The sequence below is a fragment of the Myxine glutinosa genome, chromosome 2, assembly GCF_964187855.1.
Source record: "Myxine glutinosa chromosome 2, kmMyxGlut1.1, whole genome shotgun sequence".
NCBI classification, from domain to species: domain Eukaryota; kingdom Metazoa; phylum Chordata; class Myxini; order Myxiniformes; family Myxinidae; genus Myxine; species Myxine glutinosa.
Window position 1 is genome coordinate 234,535,477 of NC_136262.1, and position 26,032 is coordinate 234,561,508.

The 26,032-nt window shown below is 51.9% G+C and overlaps 1 protein-coding gene across 2 annotated transcripts in view; it reads right to left on the reverse strand.

Annotated features, from left to right (window-relative positions):
- Positions 1-23,962, reverse strand: part of LOC144890723 (uncharacterized) — a 122,499-nt gene extending 98,537 nt beyond the window's left edge. Inside the window, exon 1 of one of the 2 annotated variants that reach the window (XM_078772366.1) lies at positions 23,828-23,962. The gene's annotated coding sequence lies outside the window, so the exon portion shown is untranslated. Of the gene's footprint in view, positions 1-13,293; positions 14,599-23,827 lie in introns of those variants that run through there. The other variant, XM_078772367.1, reaches the window with a different exon arrangement.
- Between the last annotated feature and the right edge of the window lie 2,070 nt (positions 23,963-26,032).

Sequence of the window (26,032 nt, forward strand, 5' to 3'; positions counted from 1 at the left end):
CAGCCAATGATGCCGCCCCTCAGCCAATGATGCCACCCCGCATCCAATGATGCCGCCCCGCATCCAATGATGTCGCCCCTCAGCCAATGATGTCGCCCCTCAGCCAATGATGTCGCCCCTCAGCCAATGATGTCGCCCCTCAGCCAATGATGCCACCCCGCATCCAATGATGCCACCCCGCATCCAATGATGCCACCCCGCATCCAATGATGCCACCCCGCAACCAATGATGCCACCCCTCAGCCAATGATGCCACTCCTCAGCCAATGATGTCGCCCCTCAGCCAATGATGTCACCCCTCAGCCAATGATGTCGACCCTCAGCCAATGATGTCGCCCCTCAGCCAATGATGTCGCCCCTCAGCCAATGATGTCGCCCCTCAGCCAATGATGTCGCCCCTCAGCCAATGATGTCGCCCCTCAGCCAATGATGTCGCCCCTCAGCCAATGATGTCGCCCCTCAGCCAATGATGTCGCCCCTCAGCCAATGATGTCGCCCCTCAGCCAATGATGTCGCCCCTCAGCCAATGATGTCGCCCCTCAGCCAATGATGTCGCCCCTCAGCCAATGATGTCGCCCCTCAGCCAATGATGTCGCCCCTCAGCCAATGATGTCGCCCCTCAGCCAATGATGTCGCCCCTCAGCCAATGATGTCGCCCCTCAGCCAATGATGTCGCCCGTCAGCCAATGATGCCGCCCCTCAGCCAATGATGGCGCCCCTCAGCCAATGATGTCGCCCCTCAGCCAATGATGTCGCCCCTCAGCCAATGATGTCGCCCCTCAGCCAATGATGCCGCCCCTCAGCCAATGATGCCGCCCCTCAGCCAATGGTGCCGCCCCTCAGCCAATGATGCCGCCCCTCAGCCAATGATGTCGCCCCTCAGCCAATGATGTCGCCCCTCAGCCAATGATGTCGCCCCTCAGCCAATGATGTCGCCCCTCAGCCAATGATGCCGCCCCTCAGCCAATGATGCCGCCCCTCAGCCAATGATGCCGCCCCTCAGCCAATGATGTCGCCCCTCAGCCAATGATGTCGCCCCTCAGCCAATGATGTCGCCCCTCAGCCAATGATGTCGCCCCTCAGCCAATGTTGTCGCCCCTCAGCCAATGATGTCGCCCCTCAGCCAATGATGTCGCCCCTCAGCCAATGATGTCGCCCCTCAGCCAATGATGTCGCCCCTCAGCCAATGATGTCGCCCCTCAGCCAATGATGTCGCCCCTCAGCCAATGATGTCGCCCCTCAGCCAATGATGCCACCCCGCATCCAATGATGCCACCCCGCATCCAATGATGCCACCCCGCATCCAATGATGCCGCCCCTCAGCCAATGATGTCGCCCCTCAGCCAATGATGCCGCCCCTCAGCCAATGATGTCGCCCCTCAGCCAATGATGTCACCCCTCAGCCAATGATGTCACCCCTCAGCCAATGATGTCACCCCTCAGCCAATGATGTCGACCCTCAGCCAATGATGTCGCCCCTCAGCCAATGATGTCGCCCCTCAGCCAATGATGTCGCCCCTCAGCCAATGATGTCGCCCCTCAGCCAATGATGTCGCCCCTCAGCCAATGATGTCGCCCCTCAGCCAATGATGTCGCCCCTCAGCCAATGATGTCGCCCCTCAGCCAATGATGTCGCCCCTCAGCCAATGATGTCGCCCCTCAGCCAATGATGTCGCCCCTCAGCCAATGATGTCGCCCCTCAGCCAATGATGTCGCCCCTCAGCCAATGATGTCGCCCCTCAGCCAATGATGTCGCCCCTCAGCCAATGATGTCGCCCGTCAGCCAATGATGCCGCTGCTCAGCCAATGATGGCGCCCCTCAGCCAATGATGTCGCCCCTCAGCCAATGATGTCGCCCCTCAGCCAATGATGTCGCCCCTCAGCCAATGATGTCGCCCCTCAGCCAATGATGTCGCCCCTCAGCCAATGATGCCGCCCCTCAGCCAATGATGCCGCCCCTCAGCCAATGGTGCCGCCCCTCAGCCAATGATGCCGCCCCTCAGCCAATGATGTCGCCCCTCAGCCAATGATGTCGCCCCTCAGCCAATGATGTCGCCCCTCAGCCAATGATGTCGCCCCTCAGCCAATGATGCCGCCCCTCAGCCAATGATGTCGCCCCTCAGCCAATGATGTCGCCCCTCAGCCAATGATGTCGCCCCTCAGCCAATGATGTCGCCCCTCAGCCAATGATGTCGCCCCTCAGCCAATGTTGTCGCCCCTCAGCCAATGATGTCGCCCCTCAGCCAATGATGTCGCCCCTCAGCCAATGATGTCGCCCCTCAGCCAATGATGTCGCCCCTCAGCCAATGATGTCGCCCCTCAGCCAATGATGTCGCCCCTCAGCCAATGATGCCACCCCGCATCCAATGATGCCACCCCGCATCCAATGATGCCACCCCGCATCCAATGATGCCGCCCCTCAGCCAATGATGTCGCCCCTCAGCCAATGATGCCGCCCCTCAGCCAATGATGTCGCCCCTCAGCCAATGATGTCACCCCTCAGCCAATGATGTCACCCCTCAGCCAATGATGTCGCCCCTCAGCCAATGATGTCGCCCCTCAGCCAATGATGTCGCCCCTCAGCCAATGATGCCGCCCCTCAGCCAATGATGTCGCCCCTCAGCCAATGATGTCACCCCTCAGCCAATGATGCCGCCCCTCAGCCAATGATGCCGCCCCGCATCCAATGATGCCGCCCCGCATCCAATGATGCCGCCCCGCATCCAATGATGTCGCCCCTCAGCCAATGATGTCGCCCCTCAGCCAATGATGCCACCCCGCATCCAATGATGCCACCCCGCATCCAATGATGCCACCCCGCATCCAATGATGCCACCCCGCATCCAATGATGCCACCCCACATCCAATGATGCCACCCCGCATCCAATGATGCCGCCCCGCATCCAATGATGTCGCCCCTCAGCCAATGATGTCGCCCCTCAGCCAATGATGTCGCCCCTCAGCCAATGATGTCGCCCCTCAGCCAATGATGCCACCCCGCATCCAATGATGCCACCCCGCATCCAATGATGCCACCCCGCATCCAATGATGCCACCCCGCAACCAATGATGCCACCCCTCAGCCAATGATGCCACTCCTCAGCCAATGATGTCGCCCCTCAGCCAATGATGTCACCCCTCAGCCAATGATGTCGACCCTCAGCCAATGATGTCGCCCCTCAGCCAATGATGTCGCCCCTCAGCCAATGATGTCGCCCCTCAGCCAATGATGTCGCCCCTCAGCCAATGATGTCGCCCCTCAGCCAATGATGTCGCCCCTCAGCCAATGATGTCGCCCCTCAGCCAATTATGTCGCCCCTCAGCCAATGATGTCGCCCCTCAGCCAATGATGTCGCCCCTCAGCCAATGATGTCGCCCCTCAGCCAATGATGTCGCCCCTCAGCCAATGATGTCGCCCCTCAGCCAATGATGTCGCCCCTCAGCCAATGATGTCGCCCCTCAGCCAATGATGTCGCCCCTCAGCCAATGATGTCGCCCCTCAGCCAATGATGTCGCCCGTCAGCCAATGATGCCGCCCCTCAGCCAATGATGGAGCCCCTCAGCCAATGATGTCGCCCCTCAGCCAATGATGTCGCCCCTCAGCCAATGATGTCGCCCCTCAGCCAATGATGTCGCCCCTCAGCCAATGATGTCGCCCCTCAGCCAATGATGCCGCCCCTCAGCCAATGGTGCCGCCCCTCAGCCAATGGTGCCGCTCCTCAGCCAATGGTGCCGCCCCTCAGCCAATGATGCCGCCCCTCAGCCAATGATGTCGCCCCTCAGCCAATGATGCCGCCCCTCAGCCAATGATGCCGCCCCTCAGCCAATGATGCCGCCCCTCAGCCAATGATGCCGCCCCTCAGCCAATGATGCCGCCCCTCAGCCAATGATGCCGCCCCTCAGCCAATGATGCCGCCCCTCAGCCAATGATGCCGCCCCTCAGCCAATGATGCCGCCCCTCAGCCAATGATGTCGCCCCTCAGCCAATGATGTCGCCCCTCAGCCAATGATGTCGCCCCTCAGCCAATGATGTCGCCCCTCAGCCAATGATGTCGCCCCTCAGCCAATGATGTCGCCCCTCAGCCAATGATGTCGCCCCTCAGCCAATGATGCCGCCCCTCAGCCAATGATGCCGCCCCTCAGCCAATGATGCCGCCCCTCAGCCAATGATGCCGCCCCTCAGCCAATGATGCCGCCCCTCAGCCAATGATGCCGCCCCTCAGCCAATGATGTCGCCCCTCAGCCAATGATGTCGCCCCTCAGCCAATGATGTCGCCCCTCAGCCAATGATGTCGCCCCTCAGCCAATGATGTCGCCCCTCAGCCAATGATGTCGCCCCTCAGCCAATGATGTCGCCCCTCAGCCAATGTTGTCGCCCCTCAGCCAATGATGTCGCCCCTCAGCCAATGATGTCGCCCCTCAGCCAATGATGTCGCCCCTCAGCCAATGATGCCACCCCGCATCCAATGATGCCACCCCGCATCCAATGATGCCACCCCGCATCCAATGATGCCACCCCGCATCCAATGATGCCGCCCCTCAGCCAATGATGCCGCCCCTCAGCCAATGATGCCGCCCCTCAGCCAATGATGCCGCCCCTCAGCCAATGATGCCGCCCCTCAGCCAATGATGTCGCCCCTCAGCCAATGATGTCGCCCCTCAGCCAATGATGTCGCCCCTCAGCCAATGATGTCGCCCCTCAGCCAATGATGTCGCCCCTCAGCCAATGATGTCGCCCCTCAGCCAATGATGTCGCCCCTCAGCCAATGATGTCGCCCCTCAGCCAATGTTGTCGCCCCTCAGCCAATGATGTCGCCCCTCAGCCAATGATGTCGCCCCTCAGCCAATGATGTCGCCCCTCAGCCAATGATGCCACCCCGCATCCAATGATGCCACCCCGCATCCAATGATGCCACCCCGCATCCAATGATGCCGCCCCTCAGCCAATGATGTCGCCCCTCAGCCAATGATGCCGCCCCTCAGCCAATGATGTCGCCCCTCAGCCAATGATGTCACCCCTCAGCCAATGATGTCACCCCTCAGCCAATGATGTCGCCCCTCAGCCAATGATGTCGCCCCTCAGCCAATGATGCCGCCCCTCAGCCAATGATGCCGCCCCTCAGCCAATGATGCCGCCCCTCAGCCAATGATGTCGCCCCTCAGCCAATGATGCCGCCCCTCAGCCAATGATGCCGCCCCTCAGCCAATGATGTCGCCCCTCAGCCAATGATGTCGCCCCTCAGCCAATGATGTCGCCCCTCAGCCAATGATGTCGCCCCTCAGCCAATGATGTCGCCCCTCAGCCAATGATGTCGCCCCTCAGCCAATGATGTCGCCCCTCAGCCAATGATGTCGCCCCTCAGCCAATGATGTCGCCCCTCAGCCAATGATGTCGCCCCTCAGCCAATGATGTCGCCCCTCAGCCAATGATGCCACCCCGCATCCAATGATGAAACCCCGCATCCAATGATGCCGCCCCGCATCCAATGATGCCGCCCCTCAGCCAATGATGTCGCCCCTCAGCCAATGATGCCGCCCCTCAGCCAATGATGTCGCCCCTCAGCCAATGATGTCGCCCCTCAGCCAATGATGCCGCCCCTCAGCCAATGATGCCGCCCCTCAGCCAATGATGCCGCCCCTCAGCCAATGATGCCGCCCCTCAGCCAATGATGCCGCCCTCAGCCAATGATGTCGCCCCTCAGCCAATGATGTCGCCCCTCAGCCAATGATGTCGCCCCTCAGCCAATGATGTCGCCCCTCAGCCAATGATGCCGCCCCTCAGCCAATGATGTCGCCCCTCAGCCAATGATGCCGCCCCTCAGCCAATGATGCCGCCCTCAGCCAATGATGTCGCCCCTCAGCCAATGATGTCGCCCCTCAGCCAATGATGTCGCCCCTCAGCCAATGATGCCGCCCCGCATCCAATGATGCCGCCCCGCATCCAATGATGCCGCCCCGCATCCAATGATGTCGCCCCTCAGCCAATGATGTCGCCCCTCAGCCAATGATGCCACCCCGCATCCAATGATGCCACCCCGCATCCAATGATGCCACCCCGCATCCAATGATGTCGCCCCTCAGCCAATGATGCCGCCCTCAGCCAATGATGTCGCCCCTCAGCCAATGATGTCGCCCCTCAGCCAATGATGTCGCCCCTCAGCCAATGATGTCGCCCCTCAGCCAATGATGCCGCCCCTCAGCCAATGATGTCGCCCCTCAGCCAATGATGCCGCCCCTCAGCCAATGATGCCGCCCTCAGCCAATGATGTCGCCCCTCAGCCAATGATGTCGCCCCTCAGCCAATGATGTCGCCCCTCAGCCAATGATGCCGCCCTCAGCCAATGATGTCGCCCCTCAGCCAATGATGTCGCCCCTCAGCCAATGATGTCGCCCCTCAGCCAATGATGTCGCCCCTCAGCCAATGATGCCGCCCCTCAGCCAATGATGTCGCCCCTCAGCCAATGATGCCGCCCCTCAGCCAATGATGCCGCCCTCAGCCAATGATGTCGCCCCTCAGCCAATGATGTCGCCCCTCAGCCAATGATGTCGCCCCTCAGCCAATGATGCCGCCCCGCATCCAATGATGCCGCCCCGCATCCAATGATGCCGCCCCGCATCCAATGATGTCGCCCCTCAGCCAATGATGTCGCCCCTCAGCCAATGATGCCACCCCGCATCCAATGATGCCACCCCGCATCCAATGATGCCACCCCGCATCCAATGATGCCACCCCGCATCCAATGATGCCACCCCACATCCAATGATGCCACCCCGCATCCAATGATGCCGCCCCGCATCCAATGATGTCGCCCCTCAGCCAATGATGTCGCCCCTCAGCCAATGATGTCGCCCCTCAGCCAATGATGTCGCCCCTCAGCCAATGATGCCACCCCGCATCCAATGATGCCACCCCGCATCCAATGATGCCACCCCGCATCCAATGATGCCACCCCGCAACCAATGATGCCACCCCTCAGCCAATGATGCCACTCCTCAGCCAATGATGTCGCCCCTCAGCCAATGATGTCACCCCTCAGCCAATGATGTCGACCCTCAGCCAATGATGTCGCCCCTCAGCCAATGATGTCGCCCCTCAGCCAATGATGTCGCCCCTCAGCCAATGATGTCGCCCCTCAGCCAATGATGTCGCCCCTCAGCCAATGATGTCGCCCCTCAGCCAATTATGTCGCCCCTCAGCCAATGATGTCGCCCCTCAGCCAATGATGTCGCCCCTCAGCCAATGATGTCGCCCCTCAGCCAATGATGTCGCCCCTCAGCCAATGATGTCGCCCCTCAGCCAATGATGTCGCCCCTCAGCCAATGATGTCGCCCCTCAGCCAATGATGTCGCCCCTCAGCCAATGATGTCGCCCCTCAGCCAATGATGTCGCCCGTCAGCCAATGATGCCGCCCCTCAGCCAATGATGGAGCCCCTCAGCCAATGATGTCGCCCCTCAGCCAATGATGTCGCCCCTCAGCCAATGATGTCGCCCCTCAGCCAATGATGTCGCCCCTCAGCCAATGATGTCGCCCCTCAGCCAATGATGCCGCCCCTCAGCCAATGGTGCCGCCCCTCAGCCAATGGTGCCGCCCCTCAGCCAATGATGCCGCCCCTCAGCCAATGATGTCGCCCCTCAGCCAATGATGCCGCCCCTCAGCCAATGATGCCGCCCCTCAGCCAATGATGCCGCCCCTCAGCCAATGATGCCGCCCCTCAGCCAATGATGCCGCCCCTCAGCCAATGATGCCGCCCCTCAGCCAATGATGCCGCCCCTCAGCCAATGATGCCGCCCCTCAGCCAATGATGCCGCCCCTCAGCCAATGATGTCGCCCCTCAGCCAATGATGTCGCCCCTCAGCCAATGATGTCGCCCCTCAGCCAATGATGTCGCCCCTCAGCCAATGATGTCGCCCCTCAGCCAATGATGTCGCCCCTCAGCCAATGATGTCGCCCCTCAGCCAATGATGCCGCCCCTCAGCCAATGATGCCGCCCCTCAGCCAATGATGCCGCCCCTCAGCCAATGATGCCGCCCCTCAGCCAATGATGCCGCCCCTCAGCCAATGATGCCGCCCCTCAGCCAATGATGTCGCCCCTCAGCCAATGATGTCGCCCCTCAGCCAATGATGTCGCCCCTCAGCCAATGATGTCGCCCCTCAGCCAATGATGTCGCCCCTCAGCCAATGATGTCGCCCCTCAGCCAATGATGTCGCCCCTCAGCCAATGTTGTCGCCCCTCAGCCAATGATGTCGCCCCTCAGCCAATGATGTCGCCCCTCAGCCAATGATGTCGCCCCTCAGCCAATGATGCCACCCCGCATCCAATGATGCCACCCCGCATCCAATGATGCCACCCCGCATCCAATGATGCCGCCCCTCAGCCAATGATGCCGCCCCTCAGCCAATGATGCCGCCCCTCAGCCAATGATGCCGCCCCTCAGCCAATGATGCCGCCCCTCAGCCAATGATGTCGCCCCTCAGCCAATGATGTCGCCCCTCAGCCAATGATGTCGCCCCTCAGCCAATGATGTCGCCCCTCAGCCAATGATGTCGCCCCTCAGCCAATGATGTCGCCCCTCAGCCAATGATGTCGCCCCTCAGCCAATGATGTCGCCCCTCAGCCAATGTTGTCGCCCCTCAGCCAATGATGTCGCCCCTCAGCCAATGATGTCGCCCCTCAGCCAATGATGTCGCCCCTCAGCCAATGATGCCACCCCGCATCCAATGATGCCACCCCGCATCCAATGATGCCACCCCGCATCCAATGATGCCGCCCCTCAGCCAATGATGTCGCCCCTCAGCCAATGATGCCGCCCCTCAGCCAATGATGTCGCCCCTCAGCCAATGATGTCACCCCTCAGCCAATGATGTCACCCCTCAGCCAATGATGTCGCCCCTCAGCCAATGATGTCGCCCCTCAGCCAATGATGCCGCCCCTCAGCCAATGATGCCGCCCCTCAGCCAATGATGCCGCCCCTCAGCCAATGATGTCGCCCCTCAGCCAATGATGCCGCCCCTCAGCCAATGATGCCGCCCCTCAGCCAATGATGTCGCCCCTCAGCCAATGATGTCGCCCCTCAGCCAATGATGTCGCCCCTCAGCCAATGATGTCGCCCCTCAGCCAATGATGTCGCCCCTCAGCCAATGATGTCGCCCCTCAGCCAATGATGTCGCCCCTCAGCCAATGATGTCGCCCCTCAGCCAATGATGTCGCCCCTCAGCCAATGATGTCGCCCCTCAGCCAATGATGTCGCCCCTCAGCCAATGATGCCACCCCGCATCCAATGATGAAACCCCGCATCCAATGATGCCGCCCCGCATCCAATGATGCCGCCCCTCAGCCAATGATGTCGCCCCTCAGCCAATGATGCCGCCCCTCAGCCAATGATGTCGCCCCTCAGCCAATGATGTCGCCCCTCAGCCAATGATGCCGCCCCTCAGCCAATGATGCCGCCCCTCAGCCAATGATGCCGCCCCTCAGCCAATGATGCCGCCCCTCAGCCAATGATGCCGCCCTCAGCCAATGATGTCGCCCCTCAGCCAATGATGTCGCCCCTCAGCCAATGATGTCGCCCCTCAGCCAATGATGTTGCCCCTCAGCCAATGATGTCGCCCCTCAGCCAATGATGTCGCCCCTCAGCCAATGATGTCGCCCCTCAGCCAATGATGTCGCCCCTCAGCCAATGATGTCGCCCCTCAGCCAATGATGCCGCCCCTCAGCCAATGATGTCGCCCCTCAGCCAATGATGTCGCCCGTCAGCCAATGATGCCGCCCGTCAGCCAATGATGCCGCCCCTCAGCCAACGATGTCGCCCCTCAGCCAACGATGTCGCCCCTCAGCCAATGATGTCGCCCCTCAGCCAATGATGCCGCCCCTCAGCCAATGATGCCGCCCCTCAGCCAATGATGCCGCCCCTCAGCCAATGGTGCCGCCCCTCAGCCAATGATGCCGCCCCTCAGCCAATGATGCCGCCCCTCAGCCAATGATGCCGCCCCTCAGCCAATGATGCCGCCCCTCAGCCAATGATGCCGCCCCTCAGCCAATGATGCCGCCCCTCAGCCAATGATGCCGCCCCTCAGCCAATGATGCCGCCCCTCAGCCAATGATGCCGCCCCTCAGCCAATGATGCCGCCCCTCAGCCAATGATGCCGCCCCTCAGCCAATGATGCCGCCCCTCAGCCAATGATGCCGCCCCTCAGCCAATGATGCCGCCCCTCAGCCAATGATGCCGCCCCTCAGCCAATGATGCCGCCCCTCAGCCAATGATGCCGCCCCTCAGCCAATGATGCCGCCCCTCAGCCAATGATGCCGCCCCTCAGCCAATGATGCCGCCCCTCAGCCAATGATGCCGCCCCTCAGCCAATGATGCCGCCCCTCAGCCAATGATGCCGCCCCTCAGCCAATGATGTCGCCCCTCAGCCAATGATGTCGCCCCTCAGCCAATGATGTCGCCCCTCAGCCAATGATGCCGCCCCGCATCCAATGATGCCACCCCGCATCCAATGATGCCGCCCCTCAGCCAATGATGCCGCCCCTCAGCCAATGATGTCGCCCCTCAGCCAATGATGCCGCCCCTCAGCCAATGATGCCGCCCCTCAGCCAATGATGCCGCCCCTCAGCCAATGATGCCGCCCCTCAGCCAATGATGCCGCCCCTCAGCCAATGATGCCGCCCCTCAGCCAATGATGCCGCCCCTCAGCCAATGATGTCGCCCCTCAGCCAATGATGCTACCCCTCAGCCAATGATGCTACACCTCAGCCAATGATGCTACACCTCAGCCAATGATGCTACCCCTCAGCCAATGATGCTACCCCTCAGCCAATGATGCTACCCCTCAGCCAATGATGCTACCCCTCAGCCAATGATGCTACCCCTCAGCCAATGATGCTACGCCTCAGCCAATGATGTCGCCCCTCAGCCAATGATGATGATGATGCTACCCCTAGACGACCCATGACCCGTTGGGTCAATGTCAGTTTGAATAGATATGAGAATAGAACTAAAGCGAACGCTGGACATCATCAGGGAGATTATTTGGGCCAGCAAGCCATAAGGCTCACCTCTCCAGCATTCTAAATCACTTACCTGTGACACGTGATTTCGGCCCTTATCTCCGATCACGTTGACGGAAATCACCACAGCATATCGTCAAGATCCCTCCAAAAGGCTCGTCTTTGTCACATACATCACGCAACGTGCGATCCACAGCCTCGAAACTCTCTCTCCTGATCAGAGGACACTCATCCCACACGATGAGTTTTGTACTTCGAAAGAGGTCTGCGATAGTGGAATTTTTATCGATGTTGCATACGCCATCTTCCCTCGGTGTCAGAGGGATTTGGAACCTTGAGTGCGCTGTTCTTCCACCAGGCATGAGGGTAGCAGCTATGCCAGATGAGGCCACCGCAGGGGGAAACTTCTCCACTCGCTCTCACTTTGGAGAGAATCAGGTTAATAAGAAACGTCTTCCCTGTGCCTCCAGGCGCGTCAATGAAAATGATTGATGACTGATTCGTGCGGATGTTGCTATTCGCGTCCATAGACGTGAGGTGTGATTCGTTGTCCGCGTCCGTAGCGCCGTCGGAGGGTTGATACGACATTCTTCCTGCAAATAGTATTGTGTTTGTGCTATCGTTTTGCCGATCATCAAATGACAAATAAATTACATTGTGAAAATTAAAGATTTCAAATAAACCTATTTAAAGTGTATGCGCATATAAATAATAAAAAAAATCGAAAAAATATCTCTCGGTAATTTCCTGAAACATATTTTGCTTCCGGGTAATAATGTTGAATGAAATGACGAAGATATATACTGTATGCCTGTTATTTTAGGCGGTGTATTTTCGTATATCAACGTGGCGCGATTTTTAAAATATATCTCTGCAATTTCCCGTGTGTGCGTGAATGTTCTCAATTATTTCTTTTACCGAGTCTAAAACCATCGATAAAAATGAAATCAGATGGCGACTTACATTGAAGATAAAGGCGTGAAACAGACTCAATGGCCTTGAAGATACAAGCCTTTCAGAATTCATTTCGTTCTATAAACGGAAACTTTCATCGGATTTTCTTCCCGTTTTTTTTCAACCGAGTCTAAAACTATGTTAGCGACTGTGAAAAATGAAATGATATATCGAATTTGATTTGAAATAAAACTGAGAGAGAGAGCAAGACACCACGGGCCAACAAAACAGGCCTCAAAGCTATGCGAGTTAATAAAATGGTGGATATTACTACTCTCTCAAAGGGGTAAGCCACGCCCCCGGACCGATCGAATGTTACATACAAACACGCAAGATTTCAATTTTATAATTATATATATATATATATATATATATATATATCTATATATATATATATTACATACATACAGACTTGGCATTTAATATGGAATTTTTTTTTTTTTTCTTGACTTGGGTTTACTTTCTTAACTCAGTATATCAATCTGGTGAGTTTCTTTTACACTTTGGTGATTTATTTGTTAAAAGAACCATGTCACTGATTGTCTGTCGCAGCAAGAAGTCAACAACAGGATTATATCACAGGTGGCGTGGCAAAATGTATGGACAGGTGCATTTGATGATTGGCTTCACAGTCGGGTATACAAGGGTTGTTGCGTTCTGTATTAGTGGAAAACAACTGCTGCACGTCTCCAAAAGTTACTGCCGCTTCCTCTGGAGATGGTCCGTCAACTACACAATGCTGTTTGTCATGGAGTGGTGGCTTTACGAAATTACGGCATGAAACAGCGTGCTATTGCTCGGCAGTATGGCATCACTCAAGGTCAGGTGTCAATGATCCTGAAACGAAATGCTCAGAGGGGTGTCCCTACTCCAATACCGAGGCCAGGATGTCCCCGCAGAACCACAAGGAGGGATGATCGCCAGCTGCACCGGTTAGTCCGCAATGGCCGTACCAAGTCAGCTAATCGGCTTAGGGCTGAGTGGCAGCAACTGACAAATGTGCCTGTATCCAGAAGGCTAGTCAACCAACGACTGGTTCAAGCAGGCTATCATGCCAGGCGCCCCCTGAGAAAGACACGCCTGACCAGACAACACCGCCAGTGCCGATTGCAGTGGGCCAGAGAGCACCATCAATGGCAGCCAGGACACTGGAATCACGTGATCTTCAGTGACGAGTCTAGATTTCTGGTCTATCGTCAAGATGGCCGCGTCCGAGTGCGCAGACAAGTGCATGAAGCCTACAACAAAGATTGTATAGTGCCAAGAGTTCAAGCTGGAGGTGGTGGGGTGACCGTTTTGGCTGCTTTTCATGCAGGGGGCAAAACTGACCTGGTTGTTCTGAATGTAAACCTGAACCGTTCAAGTGCAAGAAACATTGCTTCCATTTGCTCGTGCAGCCTTTCGAGGAAACTTTGTCTTCCAAGATGAAAATGCACGGCCTCATCGTGCTCGCATGATGTTGTGGAAATCATTCAAGACCACAACTTTAGTCCATATGTTGGTTTAATTCCATTAAGACCTTTGACATCATTCTGCAAATACAGGGATGCAATAGAAATAAGGTTTGGCATCACATAGGTCAATCCATAATATAGTTCAATGAAAGCAAGCGTAATATTCTATGCGGTACGTACCGTTAGCGAGTCTACTAGTCAATGTAACATGTCACAGGAGAAGTCGCCCAGAGCAACGGTTGCATCGGGTCTTATAGCCGCGCCCCCCTAGCGGTGTCAGCGAGCAGCGAGCATCACCTGGGTTCAGCATTAATACGATTTCACTTCATTCTCCCCACCGTTAGAATTACACTGCCGTGCGGCTAGAAGCGAGCGAGGCGTCAGCATTAACAGGGTGCGGAATCATGGTATCAGTCGGCCCAACCGTACCGGTCCGGATGGCGAATTTCCCTGCCAGCACGTGTCCGAAATTCCCCGGGTACGGCATCACATAACCCAGAGACCCCGGCGTTGGAGTAGCTGCCGGAGTCAGGTGACGAAGGGGGTACCGCCAAGCCTTCAGGCAAGGGTGGCTGTGGCGAAGGGAGGGCCGGCAGACGTTCAGTGACGGAAGTGTCGGAAGAGTCCATAGTCTCATAGATTGGCTCGTCCGATTCCTTATAAGGACCCCGCATGGGGCAAGATGGCGTACGGAGACAGTGGACTCACGCCCATCTGCCGTCATCACACATGCATGCTCGGGATTAGCCTGGAGTACCTGCACTTTGTCCACTAAGGGGTCGTACTTGCTCGTGCGGACCGCCCGTTTGAGATAGGCCGGCCCGGGCTCAGCGAGCCAACTGGGTAATGACCGGATACACCCCGAGCTCCTCGGGTGGTGGAAAAGTCTCTCATGGGGAGTCTGGTTGGCGGCCGTACATAGGAGAGCCCTAATCGAATTCAGCGCCACAGGTAGCGACCAAGCCCATTTATCGAGGCCCCGGCCGAGGGTCCGGAGGTTGAGCACGACGGCCCTCCATATACTCCCGTTGAAGCGTTCGATCTTGTGTGTGTGTGTGTGCGCGCGCGCGTGCATATATGTGTGTGTGTGTGTGTGTGTGCATATATGTGTATGTGTATATATATGTCTGTGTGTGTGTGTGTGTCTGTATGTGTATATGTGTGTGTGTGTGTGTGTGTATATGTGTGTGTGTGTTTGTGTGTGTGTATGTATGTGTGTGTGTGGGTGTACATGTGTGTATGTGTATATATATGTGTGTGTATATGTGTATGTGCATATGTGTATGTGTGTGCATGTGTGTCGGTGTACATGTGTGTGTACACATGTGTATGTGTGTGTATATATGTGTGTATGTGTATATATGTGTGTCTGTATGTGTATATATATATGTGTGTGCATGTGTGTGGGTGTACATGTGTGTGTGTGTGTATATGTATGTATATGTGTGTATGTGTATGCATGTGTGTCTGTGTGTGTGTATGTGTATGTGTCTGTGTGTGTATATGTGTATGTGTGTGCATGTGTGTGTATCCATATGTGTATGTGTATATGTGTGTATGTGTATATGCATGTGTCGGTGTACATGTGTGTGTACGTGTGCGTGCATGTGTGTGTGTGTGTGTGTATATGTGTATGTGCGTTTGCGTGTGTGTGTGTATGTGTATATGTGTGTCGGTGTACGTGTGTGGGTGTGTGTGTGTGTGTGTGTGTGTTTGTGTGGGTGTGTGAATAAGAGAGAGACCGAATTGTGAGATACAGAAATGAAAAAACGAGGTGTGTGTGTGTGTGTGTGTTGTTGTGAAACAGGTGCAGCATCTAACTCAATATGTCGAAATGTCACAGACGTCCATGCCCGTGGGATTCCCACGGGTGACCCCACGAGTATATATATATTGTTACGGACCGCGGATAAGATGTTGTTTTGCCGAGCGGAAGGCACCGCAGCCGAACAGTTACCCCGACTAACCCGATTCCTGGACGTTGGCCGAAATCGCGCCACAGGTATTCAATTTGGAAACCTCTAAAGCGACCGAATGTAAAGAGGAAGAAGAAGAAGACGTACAGAAGAGTAACAGGATTTATTATTTCCACACACTAAGCAAAAGGAGCAGTCAAGGTTATATACAGGGAAAATGGAAAAAGCAGGTGACACAGTGCAAATATTAACTTATACAAGCTTAATTAATACCCAGGGACAAGACACACAGAACAAACTCACGTACACAAAAGGATGGAAAGGCAGGGATGGTTTGGGATGGCAGAGGAGGGTCCAGGCAGATGGTAGGCGTCGAGGTCCGGCTCCAAGCGCACGCTCCGATCCACGCTTTGGGGTCGAGGCGAAAACCCGGCAAACACAGCCTCGCATCTCACCGACCGGCGATAGGGCCGAGAGGGTGTCGGCCTATTGCCGCAATACAGGCACCCCCTCACGTCTCTCTCTCTCAGTCTTGCTAGATCACGCCTCTCATTCGTGCCTTCTCACCGGCCTTGTACCTACTTTGTTTACCTCTCTTGAACCTTCAAGCAACTCCCTTCACAGAACTCTCACTTCAGAACTCCCTCTGCAGAACTGCTCGTGGGGCTCCCTCACTCATCTCTCTCTTGCGCGATCTTCGCACGCATATCTCATCCTCAAGCGAGGGTGTGACACGCCCTCGTCGGTTTCGGTACCGCCCTCCCCCCGTGCTCTGTGACCTTATATGGCAATGCCACGGGCTTGCCTCCTTATTTGGACATGGCGCCGAACGGCGCGCCCCTCGTGGCGAGCTACGGGCTTGTTCCCTTATTTGGGCATGGGGCTGAACAGCCCCGCCCCTCCTGTTCGCACAGAGCACGGAGCACGTATTCACTATTTGCAGCAAAATGAGAGGGCACGCACCCCACGCTTGTGAAGCTGCTTTACCCAGAGAGGGAGTTTGGGCTGGGAAATGTAATTATTGAAGGGGAGCTATTCTTATTTGATTCGGTGCAATGGAGTGTCAATTAATGGCCAACAGAGCCTTAAACTCACATAGAATAAAGAGATAACTACTTAGAAGGGCTTAAGATTGGCTAGGTGTATGCGATGAATTAATTAAGGGGACGACCTTTGACCTTTACAATTATGGAGGTATTTACAACGATCATGACATTTACAAAGGGTGATCTTTACAACAATTACAAATCCACAACAATATATATATATTGTGAGAAACCACCGGTGAAACCACCTTGTTCTCACCCAAATTAGTGCCCCGCCCACCACGTGACGTGACCTCCTTTGAGCCTCACGCGATTGGGTGGCGATTCGGCACGCGATTGGTGGAGGGTCAAAGAGCGCGGCCGCCATCTGATGCAACGGACGCGGCTCGAGGCCTCACGCAGGAAAATAGAACGAGGGATTTTCCTTAAGCCTCACGACAGCCGAGTTGTGCTGATCGTTTATAGTTCTGTATTGTACGAGTGAGTAACTCCGGAGGAGAACGAGTGATTCCTGGAGATCGTAGATTGGAACTGTGAGTCATATATTGCCTGCGTCGTGTTGGAGCTTCTGGCCGACCGTTCCTGCAGGCCTTGTGCGGTGTATTCCATTCTGTTACCATCCGAGTCCCGGAGATCGTAGATTGGAACTGTGAGTGATATTACCTGCGTCCTGTTTGGAGCTTCTGGTGACGACAGTTCCCGCAGGCTTGGTGCAGTGTATTCCATTCTGTTACCATTCATGGTTTTTGTGATCGAGCCAATAAATCATCGTGCCTTACCCCTAGAGGCCGATTAAAACACAATTGTGTTTCTTGAGTTCTCTTTGTCCACTCCGTGGACTACTTGAAGCCCGGACATTCACGTCCGTATTCCGTGCTGGAAGCATTTAACAGCCGGGATCGCGACAATATATATATATATATATATATATATATATATATATATATATATATATATATATATATATATATATATATATATCTATCTATAATTCCAGCAATCTCTGTGTGTATGTCTGTGTGTCTGTGTGTCTGTGTGTCTGTGTGTCTGTGTGTTTGTCTGTGACCGCTGTTTCTCGACAACCACGGGTCCGATATACTTGAAACTTGCCAGGTATATTGCTGGGGACCCGAGGATGTGCCTTTTCAAGGTTTGTAATTAATCGGACAAGTACCTACCGAGCTATGTCCAAAAAACGCTTCAACCAATCAGAGAGCAGCGAGCTATCACGTGTGCCGAACCGTTAATGCAATGCAAGCGTTAATGCGTTAATGCAAGGCTTTTCTTTTTTTCCCTCTTCTCTTTCTACTTTTCCTTGCGATTAAATTGCAAACAGCCAAAATACGTTGGCGCTAATTGAATAATTGGCCATTAACACTAAAATAATCGTAACTGCGATATGCCAACTTCCGGACAGTGCAGCCTTCCATGTTGTTGTTGTTTGCAGCAGCTGTTTGCAGCAAGGCAAGGCTTTTCTTTTTTTCCCTCTTCTCTTTCTACTTTGCCTTGCGATTAAATTGCAAACAGCCAAAATACGTTGGCGCTAATTGAATAATTGGGCATTATGTTTTACAACTAATAAAAACGAATTTGCGATTCATTCGCTTTCCTGCGCGTTTGTGTACGCGATGGCGATTTCTTTACCAAACTCCGGAAGCCGTTCGCTTTGGACCGAACCATTGCATGTAAATAGAGGGGGGGGATTGCCACCACTCGCAAGCCGTTCGCTTTGGACCAAACCATTTCATGTAAATAGGGGGGGGGATATAATTTTAGATATATATATAGTACGGGCATGCCCTAGTATATATAATCTATCTATAATTCCAGTAATCTCTGTGTGTCTGTCTGTGTGTCTGTGTGTCTGTGTGTCTGTGTGTCTGTGTGTTTGTCTGTGACCGCTGTTTCTCGACAACCACGGGTCCGATATACTTGAAACTTGCCAGGTATATTGCTGGGGACCCGAGGATGTGCCTTTTCAAGGTTTGAAATTAATCGGACAAGTACCTACCGAGCTATGTCCAAAAAACGCTTCAACCAATCAGAGAGCAGCGAGCTATCACGTGTGCCGAACCGTTAATGCAATGCAAGCGTTAATGCGTTAATGCAAGGCTTTTCTTTTTTTCCCTCTTCTCTTTCTACTTTTCCTTGCGATTAAATTGCAAACAGCCAAAATACGTTGGCGCTAATTGAATAATTGGCCATTAACACTAAAATAATCGTAACTGCGATATGCCAACTTCCGGACAGTGCAGCCTTCCCTGTTGTTGTTGTTTGCAGCAGCTGTTTGCAGCAAGGCAAGGCTTTTCTTTTTTTCCCTCTTCTCTTTCTACTTTGCCTTGCGATTAAATTGCAAACAGCCAAAATACGTTGGCGCTAATTGAATAATTGGGCATTATGTTTTACAACTAATAAAAACGAATTTGCGATTCATTCGCTTTCCTGCGCGTTTGTGTACGCGATGGCGATTTCTTTACCAAACTCCGGAAGCCGTTCGCTTTGGACCGAACCATTGCATGTAAATAGAGGGGGGGGGATTGTCACCACTCGCAAGCCGTTCGCTTTGGACCAAACCATTTCATGTAAATAGGGGGGGGGATATAATTTTAGATATATATATAGTACGGGCATGCCCTAGTAATAATAATAATAATAATAATTCATTTATTTTGTATAGCGCTTTTCCAGAAGCCCAAAGGCGCTTTGACAGAGTGGCAAACATAATGCATAACAATACATGAAAACAACAATTGCAAAAAGACAAGAATCAATAGGGAAATATTTAAAGCAAAAGGAGGGAGAAGGAGAAGAGATAGTCAGGGGTTAAATGCTGTGGGTTGAATGTTGAATGCAGTGTTGAACAGGTGGGTCTTTAGTGATGTTTTGAATGTGGTGAGTGAGGAGGAGTCTCTGATGGTGTGAGGTAGTGAGTTCCAGAGGGTGGGAGCAGCGATGGAGAAGGCCCTGTCCCCCCAGGATCTGAATTTGGTCCGGATGGAGGGGGTCAGGAGGTTGGTACCAGCAGAGCGGAGGTTGCGGGTGGGAGTGTATCTGGAGAGGAGGTCAGCCAGGTAGGATGGGGCCAGGTTATGGAGGGCTTTGTATGTCAAGAGGAGGATTTTGTACTGGATTCTCTGGGGGATGGGGAGCCAGTGAAGCTTGTAAAGGACGGGGGTGATGTGGTCACAGGTCCGGGAATGGGTGAGTAGACGGGCAGCGGAGTTCTGAATGTATTGGAGTTTATTGGTGATTTTTTAGGGTGAACCATAGAGGAGGCTATTGCAGTAGTCCAGACGGGAGGTGATGAAGGCGTGGATGAGGGTTTCTGCAGCCGTGGAGGAGAGGGATGAGCGGAGACGGGCAATGTTTTTCAGGTGAAAGAAGGCTGACTTTGTGATCTGTTTAGTGTATTTGTCGAAGGAAAGGGTTTGGTCAAAGATGACGCCAAGATTCCGGATGTGAGGGGAGGTGGATACTGGGATACCGTCGATGTTGAGGGCAAAGTTATGGGTGGATTTTGTGAGCGTTTTTGGGCCAATGATGATTATTTCAGATTTATCACAGTTAAGCTTGAGGAAGTTGATTTGAAGCCAGGATTTTATTTCAGTGATGCAGTTTGTCAGGATAGAGTGGGTGTCGGTGGAGACGGACTTGGTGGAGATGAAAAGCTGGATGTCATCGGCGAAGCAGTGGAATTGGAGACCATGACGGCGGATTAAGTGACCGAGCGGGGACAGGTAAAGGATGAAGAGGAGGGGGCCAAGAACTGAACCTTAAGAACTGTTTAACTGTTCTATTTAAGAACTGTTTAAGAACGGAAGACTGTTTAAGGCTGCCCTGTGTTCTGCTTCTTCCTCTTCCTATCTTGTATATTTCTTTCGTTTCCTCTTCTCCTTCTTGTACAAATTGTAAATAAATTACTTGTTCTTCCTGGTTTTCCTCTCATCCGATCGCATTAGTCTTTTCTTCTATTGGGTAAACGTGGCACGATCGCAACCGCTATAATTGGGTCTTGTCGCATTGGTAATAGCTCAGATCGCGGGTCGCTAACCGCTCGGCGTATACCATCAAATCCGTGGTTCGAGCGGGAGTTATTCCCTCGTTCTCGGTCAGCGTTATTACTTAGGTAATAGCGAATCCCCAGTCCTAAAACCCTAACACTGCCTGGGAAGGACGTTATAACCCCAGGATCGCGTCGGCCAGATAACAGACAAGGGTTTAACCCCCTCTTGGTAAGGGGAGAGCCGACATTTGAGATCCGCAACAATATATATACAGTCACGTGAAAAAGTAAGTACACCCCATGTAAAGTTTTGACTTTTTCAACATATTTCAACATACAGCTATTTGATCTTCATTTCAACAATATTGATAGATAAAGGTGATATAATATAACAAATATCATGAAACATTTACATATTGTAGTCCATTGTATAATTTAAATAAACAGAAATGCAAATTTCGCATGTGGAAAAAGTAAGTACACCCCTACATTTATCACTACTTCAAATACCTAAAATTAGAATAAGGTGCACCAGCTCAGGTGCAAATGGTTAGAATATCGTCAGAGAGGATCTTGGATCTTGGACCTGTCTTATTTAAACCTCAGACATTTAGTTTGGTTTGCTCTTTGTTGTTGAAGTGTGCGGAGTCACCATGCCTCGATCAAAAGAGCTCACTGAGGCCTTCAGAAAGAAGGTTAAAGATGGACTCAGGTAATCGTGTTGATGAGCGGGAAACCACCATTACTGATTGTGTTTAATTTAAAAGTTAAACACGTTGACGGACTCGTCTAACGTGAAACAACTGGATGATTTACACGGATTATCAAGATTGAGGTTGAGATCCTGCGCGTGGCGTATGATAGGTGATCATATGAAGATTTGTTATTTCTTTTTTTTGTATGCAAAGTCGAGGCTCGTGTAAGAGCCAACGCATTAAACACAAAAAAAGACAAACAGACACATAAAACATAAAATGAAGGGAGCGGGAGACAAGAGGGGCAGAGAGAGGGAAACACACAAACACAACAGTAGAGAGCAGGGACATCGGGAGATCTATGGAAGGGAGAGGGCTGGAGGTTGTTGGAGAGAGGGTGGGGGGGAGTGGTACACAGAATATAACAAATGGACATTGCTAGGAATTTCCGGAATGAAGTCGGAGATTCAAAGAGGTGGATTTGGGATGTATTAACGGGGGTAGAAAAGATCAAGGTTTTGGATGGGGGAAGATAAGAGATGGTAGTGAACAGCTGTTTTAATGAAAGATACGCTCATTTTACCCCACAAAAACACAGACACATAAACACACACACACATAAACACACACACACACGCATAAACACAGCCATATACACACACACATACACACACGCACAAACACAGCCATATACACACACACACATACACACAGGCACACACATATACACACACATAAACGAACACAGACATGCATGCACACACACACACGCATGCACACACACATGAACACACACATAAACACACATATACAAACACACATGCATACACACACACAGACACACACATAAACACACACATGAACACACACACACACACATACACACACATACATACACACACACAAACACAGGCATACATACACTGTCTCTGCCGTGCCTGTGGGTGTCTGTCTGCCAAGCCGGTCTGTCTGTGTCTTCTGTCTCTGTTGCGCCGGTCCGTGTCTGTGTCTGCCGTGCGAGTCTGTGTATGTGTCTGTCGATCCGTGCCAGTCTGTGTCTGTCTCTTGACACAGGTGTGTGTCTGTCTCTGCCGCGCCAAGCGAACAACACTCAGCCTTCCATGCACACATCTCCCATCCAAGCACAAGCCGAGTTTCTTAGATGACAGGATTATGTGTGTTATACATGTACATGCATTTAAACACAACAATTGTTTGAGGTAGGGATTAATTATAAAAACCACCTTTAGAGGCCATTTTACCCCGCAAAGCGGGGGTTGGCCTTTTTCGGGAAACGTGGTTGTTGTTGTTTTTCGGTCCCCTTTTTGAAGCAATGTTTTACGGCCGGATGCCCTTCCTGACGCCAACCCTTTTTGCTGCCTTTAACGACAAACAGGGAATTACCAGTGAACTGGTACTCAATTAGCCGACCTCCGACCTCGGAAGGATGGCAGGCTGAGTCAACCCCCCTGGCGTTGATAAGCCTGAGTTAAGTTGGCCTGAGGTAGGGATTAATTGATTGAGCTTAATTGATAGCCTTTTTAAAAAGTATTATTTGGTTAGTCCATATTTAACATCATGTTATATGATTATGTACATCTAATCTTAATTAATTTCCTGTGAGTCACAGAGAATGTTTATTCAGTGTCTGGTCTGCTCCTGCTGTGTGGGTGGTCTGCGATTCTGGATGGTCCGCTTAATATTCTGGCCGGTCTGCTTTTTACAGTACCCCCAACTTTACTCCGATGAAAAACTTTGCTCTTATTAAATAGAAATTTTCCTCAGCATTAAAATGAGGTATTAATTGTACAGATCCGTTCATTATTAACCGAGCTACGGTCTAGGAGTCCATTTTTTTGCCTTGGATCCAATGATCACACATGCTGGTTGTACCTCCGCAAGATGGCGGCGCTTCCAACGTATCGCGACAACAAGCGCTGATAGGCCATGCGGCATCTCGTAATATATCTATGGTCACGAGTACAGACCCGTTACCTCACCTCCTGATGAAATTTGAGAAATCTGCAAGATACATTCGAGCTGAAAGGGAGGAGTCATGAAACGTGTGACGTGCGACGTCATGAAAAAAACGCGATGACGCAGCCTCGCAGAACGAGAGTGTAATTCTATCCATGCAGTCCAGTATGTGCATACAGTCCATACAGTCCTGGGCCGGTATTCATATAACTTCTTAATTTAAGACTACTTAACTGCTAAGTACCCCACTTTGCTGAGTGGAGTTGTTATCTTGAAATTCATAAACACTCTTTAAGTACCCTGCTGAGCTGAGTGCCCCACATAAAGTTATGAAGATTGTCTCAAGTGGTTTCCAAGGCTCGATGTCACATTTCATTGCCGTTTATGTTCATTTTCTGTGGTTTGGCGACAGAAAAACGACAGAGTTCCAAGGCCAAGTCTGGGAAATTAGCAATATCGTAAAAATCTGCAACTTCATCCTGTATATTTGCCGGGGATGGAAATTTCACAGCTCTCCCCATCAATGGAAGCGGTGCATTGTTTACCTGCGAAATGATACGGCAGAAGCTTGGTTGAGATATAATATGATTATGAATACGCATTGCGTGGAGTGAGAGCTTCGTCGACAATAGTCAGTCGATCGAGTACGCAGCCCTCGCAAGCATCTGTAGGCCGAGGCCTAGCTAGGCTAGGTTGTTTGATCTTGGGCTTAGAATTAAAATTAAAATTAATTTTATTGAATGGATAGATTGGGATAGAATGCAGGACTTACCTGCTGTAGGCTATATAGTCTGGACTTCTCGTCGACTGGACCAGGTACGTAGGTCCGACTGGCAGGGACGTCCTGAAATCAGTGTACCTGGCTTAAATGAAGTCGGTGTAGATGGCGGAAAACTGTAGACGGTGTAGCTGGTGTAAAAAAGCGGTCGGTGTAGCTGGCGTAAATGATGAGAGGGTTCGAATTCAAAATCCGTTCTGTACAGTACTGTATTGTATTCTATTGTAATTTATTGATTTTAATCACCAGGTGAAAATAATTTATCGGTCGCGCCAGACCAAAGCAAGATCACGTGAGCAAGATGCTTTTTTGAAATAGAACGCCACTCAGTAGGGCGCATACTCCCGCCGTGGGTCAAGTTGGAATAGTACGATTTCACAAAAGTTTGAGGGAGTAGTTCAGTGACAAGACAAGACAAGACAAGACAACACAAGACAGACACTGCACAAATATATATTTGGAATATATAGAAGATAATGTTTAAAAAAAATCAAGGCAATTTCACTTACATTTTCGGATTCAGCGTTCAATTCAATGTGAGTATTTTGAGGCATGTGTGACTTCAAATAAAATTGTAAGCCAGGAAAACGTGCGTTTCATTCCTTCGGGATACAACATGTAAAACTGGCCCAAACGTGAAAACAAAACTCGCTCATTTTAAGTCGTACAAGCTAATGCGACCACTCATTCTGGGAAGATTCCGTGCGCATGCTTGTCCCACTTATAACTCACCTAAGTCTTTATAAGTTCATCAAATTCAACAAAATAACAGACTGGTCAAACAAATGGAACATGTCTTTCAATCCTGACAAATCTCACACTCTTACGATGTCTCTCCGGACAACCCTCCCATCTACTTTCTCAACAATCTTCTCCAAGAAGTTCTGTCGCTCAAGCTTTTGGGTCTCACTGTCTGCCATGATCTTTCCTGGGAAAACCACATTTCCAAGCTGGCCTGCAAAGCCAGTCGCCGACTGGGCATCCTCCGTCGTGCGAAGTCCTTCCTTGGCACACCTGAGCTCCTCACCACATACAAGGCTTTCATCCGCAGCTCAATGGAATACTATGGGCTCCAAAATGGGCCGCTCCACTATGGGCCGGTGCTCCTGCCTCACACCGAGCTCGGCTTCACGCTGTTGAAACCAAAGCTTTCAGAATCATTGGAATCTCCCGCGATTAAGCTAACTCTGAGGGCCTTTCACTCACTCACCGCAGGCAGGTAGGTGGTCTTTCTGTCTTCTACCGACTCCTCTCCGGCCTTGCTCCCCCAGCTCTCTCTGTGCTTTGTCCCCCAAATATTCCTACAGGTCGCACAAGATCTGCCAGCAACCTGATGGTTAAACTGCCGAAATCTCGGCTCTCTGCTCACCTTCACTCTTTCATTCCACTTTTCTCCCACCTCTGGAACAAACTCCCTCACTCCCTTCAATCCCACTCCTCCCTCCAGGTCTTTAAAACAGCTGTTCACCACCATCTCTTATCTTCCCCCATCCTAAACCTTGATCTTTTCTACCCCCACTAATTCACCCCAGATCCACCTTGTTTGAAATTCCAACTTCTTTCCTGAAAGTCCTGGCAGTGTCCATATGTTTTATACCACTCCCACCCCCCCCCTTCCCATGCCTCCCCCCCAAAGCCCTCTCCCTCCCACAGATCTCTCAATGTCTCCATGTCTCTCGGTCCCTGCTCTGAAATGTTGTGTTTGTGTCCATCCCCCTCTCTCCCCATCTTGTCTACCGCTCCCGATGTTATATGTTTTATGTGTCGGTTTGTCTTTCTGTGTGATTAATGTTCGCTCTTTCACGAGCCTCGATCTTGTATACAAAAAAATAAAAATAAATAAATACTGACACCGCGATTGACATTCGCTGAGGTAATGTTGATATCTCTTCTGAGGTAAAAAAAAACAAAAAAAAAAAACGTTTTAAAGCATTATACGTGTCAAACGACACATTTTATGAAACGGGGAAACCGAATACACACTTTGGTGGTTTTAAAATGACAGAATATGTCTTTATTAGAAAAAAAAAGAACCTTGAAGACGACGCTGCTGACAAAATACACCGCTCTAACGCATAACCACGAGTTTAAACTACATTTACAACAAATATGAAAACTATTTTCATATCACAATGTTAAATATAGAATATATAGAAGATAATGTTTAAAAAAATGAGCCCTATCTTCCAATGGCAAACA